Source organism: Gossypium hirsutum, chromosome A06 (genome assembly GCF_007990345.1).
Source record: "Gossypium hirsutum isolate 1008001.06 chromosome A06, Gossypium_hirsutum_v2.1, whole genome shotgun sequence".
NCBI lineage: Eukaryota > Viridiplantae > Streptophyta > Magnoliopsida > Malvales > Malvaceae > Gossypium > Gossypium hirsutum.
The window spans coordinates 39,862,203-39,877,939 of NC_053429.1; the positions used below are offsets into that span (position 1 = coordinate 39,862,203).

Genomic DNA, 15,737 nt, shown 5'->3' on the forward strand with positions numbered 1-15,737 from the left:
AGTAATTATTTGACCTTTACAAGTTCGATTTGCAATAAGTATATTGAATTTAGGCTATAATGCCGAATATGAAATGGATGATTTATGTATATAATGTGGCCGAATGACTATTAAGTAATGATGTGAAAGTGTGTAATATGTGTATACAATTTTATTGTACTTGTTTGTATAAAGTCGAATGTGAATCAAATGGTATATATGTGATGACCGAATAGCTATTATGAAACAAAGTCAAGGAATGGGTTATTTGTATAATAGATGAATTGTGACTATTGTTCCTACTTGATCGAGGTTGTGTGTGAAATAATTTGTGAATATGGCATATAGCCGAATGGTTATTAAAAGTGAAACTGGGATAGTGAAAAGATTATGTGTTCTTTGTGTATGATTATTGAACCGAAAGTTAAAGGGTAGGTGTACATTTTGTGCTTATATTCAAATGAAGCAATTGAATTACTAATGTGATATGTTATGTGAAATGTGTTAACATGTGAATAAATATTCAAGACACTGCAAATGTATCCGGGCTAAAGTCCCGCAGGGTTTGTGCTAGAAATGTATCCGGGCTAAAGTCCCGCAGGCTTCGTGCTGAAATGTATCCGGGCTAAAGTCCCGCAGGCTTCGTGCTGGTAATATAATTTCGGGTTTTATACCTAGCAAGCCAAGTGCCGATGAATTTGATAAAAGTATACAATTACAAGATCCTACACTAAGATGACAAATTGAAAGTGTATTACATATTAAGTTGGCCAGGTATGTATCATGTACTCGTATGCGATTTTGATTTGAATTAAATTATAAATGTATAAAGTGATGCATCTGTGAATAAGTGCTATGATTATAAATATGATCGTGATACATTCGGTAAATGTGTGAAGTTATGTGAAGTGATTCTATGTTTATATTCAAATATAAACACTTGGTCCTTGTGGAAAGGTTTGTGGAAGTATATGATTTTATTTTTAGGTGATTACGATCATGGAAAATTAAATGTGAATATGATATTGTATTTTATTCGTTTCAATTGAACTAAAGTTGATAGTGAAGCATTTTTAATGCCTATGTTATATGAGTTCGATCTTGAATGACATGATATACATGTTTAAATAATTTGAATGCAAGGAATGTGTGAAAGAGCAAATTTGTAATAAATCTGCTTAGGACAACAATAGTAGCGTGATTTTGGAAAATAACCGTAAATTGTGGAAATTGAATTAGAAGATGAATAAATTATGTAATTAAATCTTAATGAGTCTAGTTTCTTATAAAAGAAACCGTGTAAGCAAAAGAATTGTAGATAATGAGATATTTGAAGTGGCATGAGATAGAGTCAAAATGATTTCGAAATCCCCTGTTCTGTTTTCAGAAAATCATTTTAAATTGTACAATGATGATTATAAGATAAAATTTATATTCTTAGACTCCTTAATGATCTAGTTTCAAATGAAATAAATGAGAACATATTTTGAATTCTGTACAATGAGAAATCTAATTTATAGTGAAGAATGGTCAGATTAGTCAAACAGTGAAACAGGGGAAAATTTAAGAAAAATCTGGTATTGATTGGTCAAACCAAAAATTCTTAAAATTTTAGGGATATAAGATATATGAGTCTATTTTCAGGAAAAATTAACGGCACATGATTTGGAGTTTTGTAGCTCCAGTTATAAATAATTTAGTGGCTGTTGCTCAGAAAGACAGCTTGTAGTGATTATGTGATTATGTTGTGAACATTGAATAAACTTGGTCAGATGTATGTAGTCCATGTGAAAATGAGACGTAATAAATAACAGATAAATATATGCTATATGTGCTTGACATGTGACCTTGTGGTTCCATGAATCAAACATGGAAAAATATGACATGTTTTGGTTGGTATGTAATGGATATGTGCAAGTTTTGTTCATACGAATGAATTGACAGTTATCACACGAATTTAAAATCATATTCATAAGTTATTTGTAAATATAAATAAGTGAAGTTGCTTAATAAGGTTATATGAACTTAAGAGTACTATGAATGTATATGTAATTGAGATTATTATTTTTCAATTCGGATTAGTGATATGAAATTTCCATAATCATTGAAATGATTTATTTGCTTAAGGCTTACTAAGTTTTCAAAGCTTACTCTGTGTGTTTTTCTTATGTCTATAGGGCTTCAGAGAAATTGCTTGGGTTGGAAGTCGAGGAGATTTCATCACACTATCGAGTTATCATGTGAGTAGATAAAGTTTGTATATCATTAAGGTTTAAGGCATGTATAGAATAGACTAATAGTGGAAGGATATTTTGGTTAACGTATTTAAGCCATGCGAATATGGCATCTTTTGGATGTTTAACTTTATAAGTTTGAAATTCGATCTCTGGTTGTGTCTAGCATTTATTTAAATAAATAATCTTTATTTCAAGAGAATGTTCAAAATTTTACTGTTAAGATCTGTTTTCTAATTTTCGGTAACGCCTTGTCCTATTCCGGCGACGGTTACGGAATAGGGGTGTTACAAGAGGAATTGTTGTAAACCCATGAACCATTTATTACAGTGTCGTAGAACGAAGCCTTAGAAACAACAAGCCTTAACATGCTAGTACTCTCCTCATTGAGGGTTCTATCATCTCTATTTTTGACTTTTTTTCATCATTCTTTCCTCCTCTAGCGTTCCCGAATCACCATGGCGTTCATTAGTTGACTTTAGCATCAGCAAGATAAAATCAATTAAGGCTTTTGATCGTTAAAGTTTATAGTGAACCATTACAAAGTAACCATAACTATTTTTTTGGTGTTTTCACCACATGACACGTCGAGATTATGCCATGTGGCAAAAATTGGTATTTTATATTTAAAATATATCATAAAAATTACACAAATTTTTAAAAAATTGTATAAAATCATAAATTTATAATAGTCTTTTAAAAAATACTAAAAAATTATAATAAAAAATCAAGTGCAAAAAAATATAATAATATAGAAAATTATAAATAAATTATTATAAATAAGTTTTTTAAAATGTAGAAAATATTAAAAATTATTTAAAATAAAAAATTGTAAAAAGTGAATTTTTTAAAATATAGAAAAGTGTAAAAAATTATAAAAATATAGAAAATTACAAAAAAAAATATTATTACAAATTATTCAAAAATAAAATAGAATTATAAAAAGAATAAAATTATATAAAATATAAAAATATAAAAAAATGTTTAGAATTTTATATATCATCGATTGTCACTTGCCTTCTCAACCCATTTTGCCACCTTAGTTTACATCTCAAAACACTCTCTTGTCAACGATGATGGATAAAGAGAGTGCAAGCTTTGGGGAGGTCTACGGTGGATGAGTACAACAAATAACTTTATGGATCAAATAAATATTTTATAAAATTTAGTAGTTATTGTAGTGTAAATGATGGTTAGTGTGCAAATGAAAAGTAACTTATTTTTTGACATAATGACTTATTTAGCCTCCAACTTAAAAAAAAATCATTTTAGCCTTTGATTTAATTTTTTACCTCTTTTAGCCCTTAAATTTACCTTCTTTGTCAAATCACCCCAAAATAGATTGAAATTTTAACATTTGTTAACCTTGCTAACGTGACGTAAACGTGATTGCCACGTTAGCAATTAATTATTTTTTTAAATATAAAAATTATAAAAATTATAAAAATATTTTTTAAAATTAATTAATTACTAACATGGCTTACACGTGGACTTCCACATGGATGCTACGCCTGCAAAGTTAATAGATGTTAAATTTTTCATCTATTTTGGGGTGATAAACAATGCAAGTTGTTGGAGAGCCAAATTAGTCAATATGCCTATTGTCAAAACCATTTTAAATTTGAAAAACGGGAGTCGACTTAAAAACAAAAAATGGAGTCGCCACCGATCTTTTCTAAGGTGTGATCGGATCACCTTGATTTGATCATTTTAATAAAACATTTTGATTTACTAAAACGATGATTTTGATCTACTAAATACGAGAATAAAAGTTCGGGAGTCGGTTACGCACGAGGAAGGGTTAGCTCCCTCATAACGCCCAAAATTGGTACCGAATTGATTAATTATTGTGCTAACGTCGAATGTTTGAAAAGATTTTAGAATGCGATCCTTTTATTTTTTTGAAAAAATAAAAAAGAACACTTGAATAAATTAAATGGAATGCTAAGACCCTCTTATCTCGAAGAAATAAAATGTCACATCCAGTAAGTTAGGATACAACATCTCGAATTCCCGAGAATAAGCTTTTATTTGAAACCCATTTGTTTTGATTTAAGAAAGGGTACTCGATTACTTAGATTCGACGAGGAAAATCGAAACCAGTAAGTTAGGGCTTAATCTTCTCGAAGATGCCAAATATTGAGTATTGCCTTATTTTGAAAACTTTGGAATAAAATGATTTTAAATCTTAAACGATATTAAAACACGACCTTCTAAGCAAGTAAAATGTGATGGAATAATAATGTACAACACTAAATAAGAATTCATAAACAAAATGTTATAATAATGAATCACAAATAATAAATAAATACAAAGAAGAATTACAAGACACCTAATAGTAATAACCACGTAACATGTTGTCTTATGCAAATACTAATATTAATATTCAAAGACTAATGAAAAACCATTTTAGAAGAAATATGAAACAAATTAACATAAATAAAATGTAACACGTTTTTAAATAATGGTAAATAAATATAAAATAAATAATATGAAAAAAAAAACTAAAAAGGGAAATCTAAAATCAACCATATACAAAAATAATAAATTATATGTATATAAAAAAGAAATTGAAATATGTAGACGTACAAGTTTGAAATGAATCGTAAATAAAAAGAATAAATAATATGTAAAATAATAATATATAAGTGAATTTTAAGATAAGTATTATGTAAGAAGAAATTTAAAGTAGTAATATACAAAACAATATATACATCAACATACCAAAAATAATATACGTAAGATAAAAACAACTAAATATAAATTATATATACATATATAACAATGTAATTTTTTTTAAAATAGCCATGATATAAAGCTTTAAATAAAGAATGTACATAAAAGGGAACTGTAAAATAAGTAAGTTATATTGACATAATATTTCAAAAATATACGAAAGAAAATAAAAAGAATACGAGTAATATAAAATAATTTAAAGTACCGAATAAAAAGTGGATAATAATTTAAAATAAATAATAAAAACAATTTCAAAAAAAATGGAATTAAAAAGAAACGGACTCAATTGAAATAAAAACAAAATCAAAAAAATAATCCATAAATAAATGAATCGTTAGAAGCTAATTTAGGACTAAAATACAATGCGGCCGAATCAATGGGGATTAAAAACGAAATTATCCCAGGCTCCAAAACGCAGCATCCAAGTGAGGACCACATTGAGTTTTCGTGCAAAATCCAAGGGAAATTTTTTAAAAACAAATAAAATTCAAACAGGGCCAAATTTAAAGGCAGTGCGAAGGGGAAGGACCAAACGCATAAATTACCCACTTTGAGAGAAAAAGCCCAGATTCCCCTTCCGAAGCGGCACCGTTTTGTTTGCCATTTAAAAAAAAACCCAAAAATCATTAAATGGCGTTCTACCATTTTTCTTAAGTAAAACCCTAGCCCCCTTTCTATTGTTTCATCACCATAAGCAGCAGAGAACGTCAAATCCGACTCTATTTGGAGTCGTATCCTCCTAATCCCAATCCAAACTTCAATTTCAAAGAAGCAAACAAGGATTTGAAGGCTCTTATCAAGGTAAGTCCCTCCCTCTTTTACACATTTATGTGAAAGATCTATGTGTAGGAACAAAGAAAGGAAAAAAAAATCGAAAACTCGAAAAAAATTCAAATCACCTTTTAGGAACTGATTTTGGACTGCCTGCTATTTTTTAACCTGTATACGTATTTTCTTTCTTATTGCATTCGTAAAAAAAAAACCTCCTGTTACAATTAATTTTCAAAGGCTTTTATAACCCTTTTACAACCGATTTTCTACATGTTTGCAGGTGCGTGGGCGAGCACGCCACTGAAGTGGCGTGATGGAGCGGCGCACGTTGCGAGGTGGTGGCGTTTGGCAGGCGAGGGAGGCATGGGGCGTGGCGTGAGCTCTAACGGTGGCTCCTAGGGTTGTTGCTGAAACCTGTTTGAGTTTTGGGCCATTTGGGCCTTGTAGTTTGGGTCTTAAGATTTGGGTTGTAAAATGGACATTTTAATATTTTTGTTTTATTTCTGGTTTGGTTCTAGTACAGGCCCGGGCGAAATGGGCCTACTACAGCTGCCCCTCTTTGCTAATTGTTGTGTAACGAGAATGGAGCAAAGACTTTAAAAGGATTGATTTTGCCCGGTCTTGCTGAATCTCGACTTCTTTGGTGCACCTCTTCTTCAAGTAGTCTTACAGCAACTTCAGGAAGGTAATGTTTGTGACTTCAACTTGCTCCACTGCAACTTCAGGGAGAAAAGGTTGATAGCTAAAATCTGCTCCTATTGCCGATACGTGAAGATAAGATCTGTAATTTTCAGTCTGCTTCCTTGCTACCTCAGGAAGATAAGACTTGTATCTTCAACCTGCTTTCTTGCTACCTCAGAGGGACAAGGCTGATGGCAAAAATCTGCTCCATTGCCGATACGTGGAGATAAGACTCGCCATCTTCGATCTGCTTCACTACTGCTTAGGGAGATAAGATTTGTAATTTTCAGTCTGCTTCCTTGCTACCTCAGGAAGGTAAGACTTGTATCTTTAACCTGCTCTCCTGCTACCTCAGATAGATAAGGCTGGTGGCTAAAATTTGCTCCATAACTGATACATAGAGATAAGACTCGCCATTTTTTATCTGCTCCACTACTGCTTAGGAAGATAAGATCTGTAATTTTTAGTTTGCTTCCTTGCTACCTCAGGAAGATAAGACTTGTATTCTCTTGCTACCTCAGAGAGATAAGGATGGTGGCTAAAATCTGCTCCATAACCGATACAGGAGATAAGACTCGCCATTTTTTATCTGCTCCACTATTGTTTAGGGAGATAAGATCTGTAATTTTTAGTCTGCTTCCTTGCTACCTCAGGAAGATAAGACTTGTATCTTCAACCTACTCTCTTGCTACCTCAGAAAGATAAGGCTGGTGGCTAAAATCTGCTCCATAGCCGATACATGGAGATAAGACTCACCATTTTCGATCTGCTCCACCACTGCTTAGGGAGATAAGATCTGTAATTTTCAGTCTGCTTCATTGCTAGCTCAGGAAGATAAGACTTGTATCTTCAACCTGCTCTCTTGCTACTTCATAGAGATAAGATTAGTGGCTAAAATTTGCTCCATAGCCGATACATGGAGATAAGACTCGCCATTTTCAATCTGCTCCACCACTGCTTAGGGAGATAAGATCTGTAATTTTCAGTCTGCTTCCTTGCTACCTCAGGAAGATAAGACTTGTATCTTCAACCTGCTCTCTTGCTACCTCAGAGAAATAAGCCTGGTGGCTAAAATCTGCTCCATAACCGATACATGAAGATAAGACTCACCATTTTCAATATGCCACACTACTGCTTAAGGAGATAAGATCTGTAATTTTCAGTCTGCTTCCTTGCTACCTCAGGAAGATAAGACTTGTATCTTCAACCTGCTCTCTTGCTACCTTGGAGAGATAAGGCTGGTGGCTAAAATTTGCTCCATAGCCGATACATAGAGATAAGACTCGCCATTTTTGATCTACTCCACTACTACTTAGGGAGATAAGATCTGTAATTTTCAGTCTACTTCCTTTCTACCTTAGGAAGATAAGACTTGTATCTTCAACCTGCTCTCTTGCTACCTCGGAGAGATAAAGCTGGTGGCTAAAATCTGTTCCATAGCCGATACATGGAGATAAGACCCGCTATTTCTGATCTTCTCCACTACTGCTTAAAAAGATAAGATCTGTAATTTTCAGTCTGCTTCCTTGCTATCTTAGGAAGATAAGACTTGTATCTTTAACCTGCTCTCTTGCTACCTCGAAGAGATAAGGCTGGTGGCTAAAATCTGCTCCATAGTCGATACATGGAGATAAGACTCGCCATTTCCAATCTGTTCCACTACTGCTTAGGGAGATAAGATCTATAATTTTCACCGATGTCGCTACACTGTCCTCTGGGGAACATGCCTTGTAGACTCGGTTGCATATGTCTATGTTTATGCCAAATGATTAGAATGCTATGACCAAAATGAATCAAATGCTCCTAACCAAATGTGTTATGAATGATATGAACGTAGAAATGTCATGAAAATGATTCCTTTTTTAAAACTTGGGATGTCATTGTTCATTATTCACCAGAGTATCACTGTAGTATTATGATGCCTTCCTGCTCGGCTAGCACTTCCTAACAAAACCTGTAGAAACAACCCATTTTGCTCAATTGGTTTGCCCCATTGCAACTTTAGGGTCTATTTCACTATACTTCTAAACCCTAAGGTTTCTACCATATGCAAACCCCTCCTGTCACTTAGAAACCTTCATCAACTCTGTCCATTACACTGCTCCCTAGGCATCATGACCAGATGTGTTCGCCCGACATTTGCATTAATGAGAAATATCATGATCCCCTCCTATGCTTTGGTTGACATTGCTCATTTCTGTTATTGACACGATATCCTGTTTTCTTATTCAATCGATATCTTTGACTAAAAATCTGAAGAGATAATCTCAATTTGAACACAAATAATTCCAACCCTTAAGTTGGGTAAGTTCTAAACAATAGTCCTGTTTTAGGCTCTTGTACCATTTAGAAACTTCCAAAGTAATATGCAAAACCTCTTTTGTAAAAGTATTATTAGTTCATTAATCGTTATTTCAATACGAGCGCTTGAATAAAAGATAAATAGAAAAAATTGAAATTTATTATGAACAAGATTCAAGAAGAATGGATTAATCAAAGGAAGCAAATATTGCCAGAGTACAAAAAAGAGGTAAAAGGGAACAAAAATGAGTGCCCCCGATATCGCAGCCTGAGCTCCTCCGCACGAGATCTACAATGACCACTTCGAGCTTATCATATGTCTAGGAGAACTAGTGTACTTTGTCAATGCTCTAAGACGTAGCGTACTTCCTCTTCATTAATTCCAGCATAAGACTACCACCTGTCCCATCTTTGGTCAAAATTTGAATCGCCCTTCTAGGGTTTTCAATTCAAAACCCTTTTGGTCTCAAAGCGCCCTTTGTGGGTTTTCACCTTGGCCACTCCCTTTTTTTTGGACGCCCTTTGTGGGTTTTCACCTTTTAAGCGAAGTACTTCTTGACTGAATCTGAATTTACTAGGTTGGGCAGACTCCTACTGTCCATCTCCGTTAATATCAGCGCTTCTCTAGAGAAAGCCTTCTTTACCACATAAGGACCTTTCCAGTTTGGCATCCATTTCCCCCTGAAATCTTTTTGCATAGGGAGGATCTGTTTTAATACCAAATCCCCCACATGGAATACTTTGGGGCGAACCTTTTTGTTGTAAGCTCGCATCATTCGCTTCTGGTACATTTGACCATAACGGATAGCCTTTAACCTTTTCTCTTCAATCAAATTCAGCAGATCATACCGGGACTGAATCCATTCTACTTCGTCAAGCTTTAACTCTGATAAAACCCGAAGAGAAGGAATTTCGACTTCAATAGACAAAACTGTCTCCATCCCATAAACCAATGAGTAAGGTGTTGCTTGATAAATCATAATTTATATATATTTTTACCTCATGTTTAACGCATTTTATGGATGATTTCCCATTAGAATCGGTGAATTTGATGCTCCTAATGATTTAATTTCATGTTTTATACTTAAGAGAGTATAGGAGAGCGATACGAACGAGAAACGGGCCAAAAACAAAAAAAAATGGGCCAAAGTACGAATTCAACGTGGCCTGGACCTGCTCACATGGGCAGACCACACGGCTGTGTCAATTTGGCAGATTCGAAGCACGACTCACACGGGCATGTCCCTGCCGAGCCCAAGTTTAGTCCAATTCGAAAAAGGCCAATTTTGAGGGCTTCTAGGCATTCTAAAGCCTATAAATACACCCTAGAGGAGGAAAGTAAAAGGAGGCACAGAGAGGAAGGAAGGAATTACTCGAAGGAAGTCGATTAATCTATCTCAGAAGCCGGTTTCATCATCAAGACTAAAGATCTCCCCTCAACTTCCCTTAGGAGTTTTGGGTTTTCTTTATGTTTTGTATTCGTTATTCTTCTGAGATGTTTTCTTTTTTAGTTATGAACTAAATCCCTAAATACCTAAGGGGAATGAAACCTAAGACGAATCTTGTTATTATTTTCTGAATTGTATGATAAATATTTAACTTATTCTTAATTATGTGTTCTTAATTCTTGTTTTGATATCCCAAGATACTGATTCAAGATAAGATCTTATTCAGAGGAGGAATAGACCTGCCTAAGAGTACATTTGTCATAATTAAGCGGAGTTGTTTGCGCGCCTATACATAGGGTGATAAGATTTTTCCAGATTAGGGTAAAACCTAATAAGGGGATCTATAGTTCGAGTTAATGCAACCCTAGGGTGTTAATTAGAGAAAAGTCTCAATTATTCAATCTAGGGATTAGACGTTATTAGTCTTGAATAGGGATAATAACATAACTTAAGGATTTCTATGGAACAAGTTAAATGAATAAATCGTCTGATTTCTAGGTGGTTTTTTCCTTAGGTATTGTCTTAATTCAACCGTTTTCCAAAAGTAATCCCCCAATTCCATTCTCTATGAATTCTTAGATTGGTTAATTAGTTAGTAAAACAAAACCACCTTATTCTTAGGCTAGATAATAAAAAGACAGTCATTACTAGTACTTTTAGTTCCTTTGGGTTCGACAATCTGGTCTTGCTAAAACTATACTACTGTTCGATAGGTACACTTGCCTACATCGCACTAATAGTTAGTTTCAAGAACGATTAATTATAAATATTTAAAACCTATCATGAAATCACGCGATCAAGTTTTTGGCGCCGTTGCCAGGGAGCTAAGATAATAGGAATGCTCAATTTTATTACTTTAGCCATTTATTTTTCTTGCAATTTAATTTAATTTATTATTATTATTATTTATTAATTTACTTTTTCTTTCTCTTGGCAAGTTTTTATAGTTTATGACTAGAAGAAACCCGTTAGGACCACTACTTTTTAACGAAGAAATTGATTGCACAGTTCGCAGAAACCAAAGAGAAATAAGGCGAGGCTTAAGATACACAGAGAATGAGCAAAAGGACAATACTCAACCCCCAACCGAAGAGATGGCTGAAAACCAAGACAATCAGCTACCTCCTGTAATTGCGGTTAATCAAAATCCTGCTCCATGCACTATATATAATTATGCTAAACCTTCTTTAACAGGAACTGAATCGAGCATAGTTAGACCTGCTGTAGCTGCAAATACTTTTGAACTAAAACCTAACACTATTCAAATGATACATCAATTTGTTCAGTTTGATGGTTTGCAGGATAAGGATCCCAACGCTCACTTAGCAAACTTTTTGGAACTATGCGATACATTTAAAATTAATGGTGTTTCTGATGATGCCATTCGTCTTCGGTTATTCCCTTTTTCATTGAGGAACAAAGCTAAACAGTGGTTGAACTCATTACCACGAGGGTCAATCATTACTCGGGAATAAATAACCGAAAAATTTCTATTAAAATATTTCCCGCGGGCTAAAACAACCAAATTATGTAATGATATCTCTTCGTTTGTGCAGATGGACTTAGAAACTCTTTACGATGCATGGGAGAGATACAAGGACTTACTGAGAAGGTTCCCTCACCATGGGTTACCGCTTTGGCTTCAGGTTCAAACGTTCCATAATGGCCTGAATCCTTCGACTCGGCAAATGGTTGACGCAACTACTGGTGGAACCATCAATAATAAAACACCTAAAGATGCTTATGAGTTTATAGAAGAGATGTCACTGAATAACTATCAGTGGCAAGTCATGAGGGCAAAACCAACAAAAACAACCGGTGTTTATAACGTCGACTCGGTCACCATGCTCTCTAATTAGGTAGAACTCTTGAATAAGAAAATTGATGGTTTTCTTATTTCTTCACATGTTCACCCAGTAATGCAGTGCGAAGCAAGTGGAGGTGGAACAAGCCATTCGAAATACCAACCTTATGGCCACGACATGGATAACGAGCAGTTAAATTACATGGGTACTAATCATCGATCTCAAAACAATCCATATAGTAACACTTACAATGCAGGTTGGAGGAACCACCCAAATTTCTCATGGGGAGGCCAAGGAAATCAGAGACCACCTCTAGGCTACCAACAACCACCCTACCAACAGGAAAAGAAGCCGAACCTTGAAGAGATGCTCTCAAAGTTTATATCGGTGTCAGAAACTCGTTTCCAGAACACTGAGACAGCACTTAAAAATCAACAAGCGTCAATCCAAGGGCTCGAATAGGCCAACTTTCCAAACTAATCTCCGAACGACCACAAGGTAGCTTGCCAAGTAATACTGAACCCAACCCAAGGGAACAACTCAACGCGATTAATGTTCAAGATGAAGAAGGATTCGTTGAGCCTAAGCCAGGATCGAGGCAAGAAACTATGGTAAGCAGAGGCCAAGGTGAGGTAGGTCATAAGAAAAACAAATCAGTGAATGTCGAATATAAACCTCATGTGTCATACCCCAACGCGACAAGGAAAGACCGCTCAGATGAACAATTTGGTAAATTCCTTAAACTCTTTAAAAAATTACACATTAACTTACCGTTTATTGAAGCTCTGTCACAGATGCCAAACGCAATGAAATTTTTAAAGGAGCTTTTAGAAAATAAGAAAAAGTTGGACGAGGCATTGCATGTAGAGCTAAATGTAGTTTGCTCAGCTATTCTGCAAAATAAGCTATCGAACAAATTAAAAGATTCAGGGAGTTTTACAATTCCTTGCTTAATTGGTAGTTTAGATGTTAATAATGCATTAGCTAATTTAGGAGCTAGTATTAATGTCATGCCCTACAAAATGTTCAAACAATTAGGTCTTGGGAAACCCAAACAGACTAGGATGAGCATTCAATTAGCAGATAAAATTATAAGATTTTCTAAGGGTATTATTGAAGATGTGCTACTTAAAATCGATAAATTTATATTTCCCGTGGACTTCATTGTTCTAGACATAAAAGAGGATAGCAACACTCCTTTAATTCTAGGAAGGCCCTTTTTAACAACTGCTAAAACGATCACTGATGTTGGCATAGGTGAACTCACACTCCGTGTGGGAGATGAAACAATCACCATTTAAGCTCGAAATTCTGGCGACACATCAGAAATTGAAGGTGACCGTTTAACCCATTCTACTAAAACTGACAATATGGAGAAACCTACTTTGCAGGAAATGAGTCTGAAGGAAGTACATGAGCCATTCTCAAGCAATGGTAGAGGACCTATTCATGAAGAATGAAGGCTACAAATTCAAAGAGCTAGATGAATGGCAGACGCATAAACTAAGAACGCATGATAAACCAGAACTACGCCAGAACAAGCTCAACACCTTCCCACATCAACCTAAGGTTGGAGATAAAGTCTTATTAGATGCCGCAGATCCTCACATTGTCACTACCACACCGAATGAAGAAATCCCTGTTACGGTACTTGGCATTTACCCATTCGGTACAGTCGAGGTAAATCATCCCAAGTTCGGTACTTTTAAGGTAAATAACACCCGTTTGAAACCTTATTTTAATGAGAACGATAGCAGGAATGAGGAGTATAAACTCCTCGAACCACCATGACCATTAAATGGAGAGGTAAGTCGAGCTTAAACTATAAATAAGTGCTTCTCAGGAGGCAACTCGAGCACTAACTGTATTAACTTCTTTAAAATTTAGTCTTCAACACCTAACTTACTAACAGAGCTCTTGAATACAGGTTTTTTACAGAGACATGCCCAAGCACACGGGTGTTCTTAGGGCCGTATGAAAACAGGGCAATAATTTTCCCAAACACGGGCTATGATAAAACGCGACAGCCGTGCGACAAAGCTGTGGTCGAGCCTGCCAAAACAACACGGGCGTGTGACACGCCCATTTGGAAGAACCATGGGTGAACCTATTGAAACAGCACGGGCGTACGACACACCCGGTCTAGCACCTGTGGTCGAACCTATTAGATTAACACGAGCGGGGGTCTACATACACGGGCATGGGAGAAGCAAACAATGCCAGACATGGTCGTACAACACGACCGTGTGCACCCACACACCCAAGGAACATGGGTGTGTACTAAATGTTAGACGTGCCCAAACTCAAAATTCGCGAATCACACGGGCTGAAATTGGGGAACATGGGCGTGTTACCTGGCCGTGTGCCCCAAAATCTATAAATAGGCTGCACTATTTATTGTCTTCGTCACCCAAAAAACCCTAACCCTAGCCGCTGCAAGTCCACACGCCCTCCTTGCCACGCCCGTGCGCCGCTCCCCGCTTCGTTCTTGACGCTCAATCTCTTTCCTTTAGCATTTGTTTACGCCTTTCTCTTTTATTTCACTAATTTATAATGCTATTTATCATAGTAATCTATATTTTTGATGTTATTTTCATCTCTCTATCACACAAATTTCATTTATAGAACAAGTTATCATCTTTTTCATGCTCAAATTCTTAGTCATTACATGATTTCTCTACTTCATTTAATTAGTTAGAAGTGAATATTCATGGTTAGGATAGTTGAAATAATCATGCCTTTTATGCTGACATTTCTATTCATTCATATAGTATGTTGCATTCCATTCTTTGTCATTTTTACTTATATCACCATGCTAATGCCACAAAAATAGGTCATTGAACTTATTTTTTTAGTTAAACTTAGTAGTTGTGGCTGAACATATTTATGCATTTTTCTTTCGAATTTAGTCGCAATTTTTTTCCTTGTCTACTCATCAACACGAATTGATGTTTCCACTTGCAGGTATACAATGTCGTCTTCACGTGGTAAAAAGGCCGCTGTCCCTACTTCAAATAAAAGGAAGAGAATGTCATCTTCCTCGGGTTCTACCGCGGAAGTTCGTCACCCTTTCCTGAGGTTCCCTATCAGGCCCCAAGAAAAACTATTCCAAATACTCCGGGCCCGACCTTTAATTGCGGGCCGTTGCATCGACTGGGCTGCGGTAGAACCAGTTCAGTTGGCTGAAGCGATTCGGACCCTCCTAACCATGGATCCTTATGAGCTTTTCTTTGGGATCATCGAGCCGACGTATCTCGAGATTACGATAGAATTATGCTCCATATTTCATCTTCAGACCGTGATGACGAACTACGATGATCCCGGAACGGTCTAATTTCGCCTAGGCGGATTAGTCCGCCAGCTCAGCATCCCAGAATTCAGTACGACGCTGGGTTTATATACGGAGGAATTCAAGTAGGAGAATGACTTACATGCTCTCAACCACCACATCCATCATTCTCCTTCACGGTGCTGCGACGCACTAGTAGTAGGTAGGGCCACTTACAATCCTAGCCGCTCCAAGGCATCGGCTCTCCCTCCATCTCTGAGGTACCTACACGCTATTTTGGCTCACACGATTATAGGAAGGCCAGAGAGTACTGGCGTCGTCAACACTCACGACGCATACTTTTTATGGTGTATGTCGCACGAGCACGTCATCGACCTTGCCTATTTCATCACCCTCGTGATTCAACACCAGATGAAGCGGCATAGGAAGGGGATCATCTCCATTGGCCCCTATGTTACTCGGTTGGCTCGACACTTTGGGCTCCTCAACACCA

At 35.9% G+C, this 15,737-nt stretch overlaps 1 non-coding gene across 1 annotated transcript; it reads right to left on the reverse strand.

Annotated features, from left to right (window-relative positions):
* Nucleotides 1-11,673: 11,673 nt before the first annotated feature.
* Nucleotides 11,674-11,780, reverse strand: LOC121231100 (small nucleolar RNA R71). The gene has a single exon (XR_005929168.1). It is a non-coding gene; the product is annotated as a small nucleolar RNA R71 (small nucleolar RNA).
* Nucleotides 11,781-15,737: the final 3,957 nt, after the last annotated feature.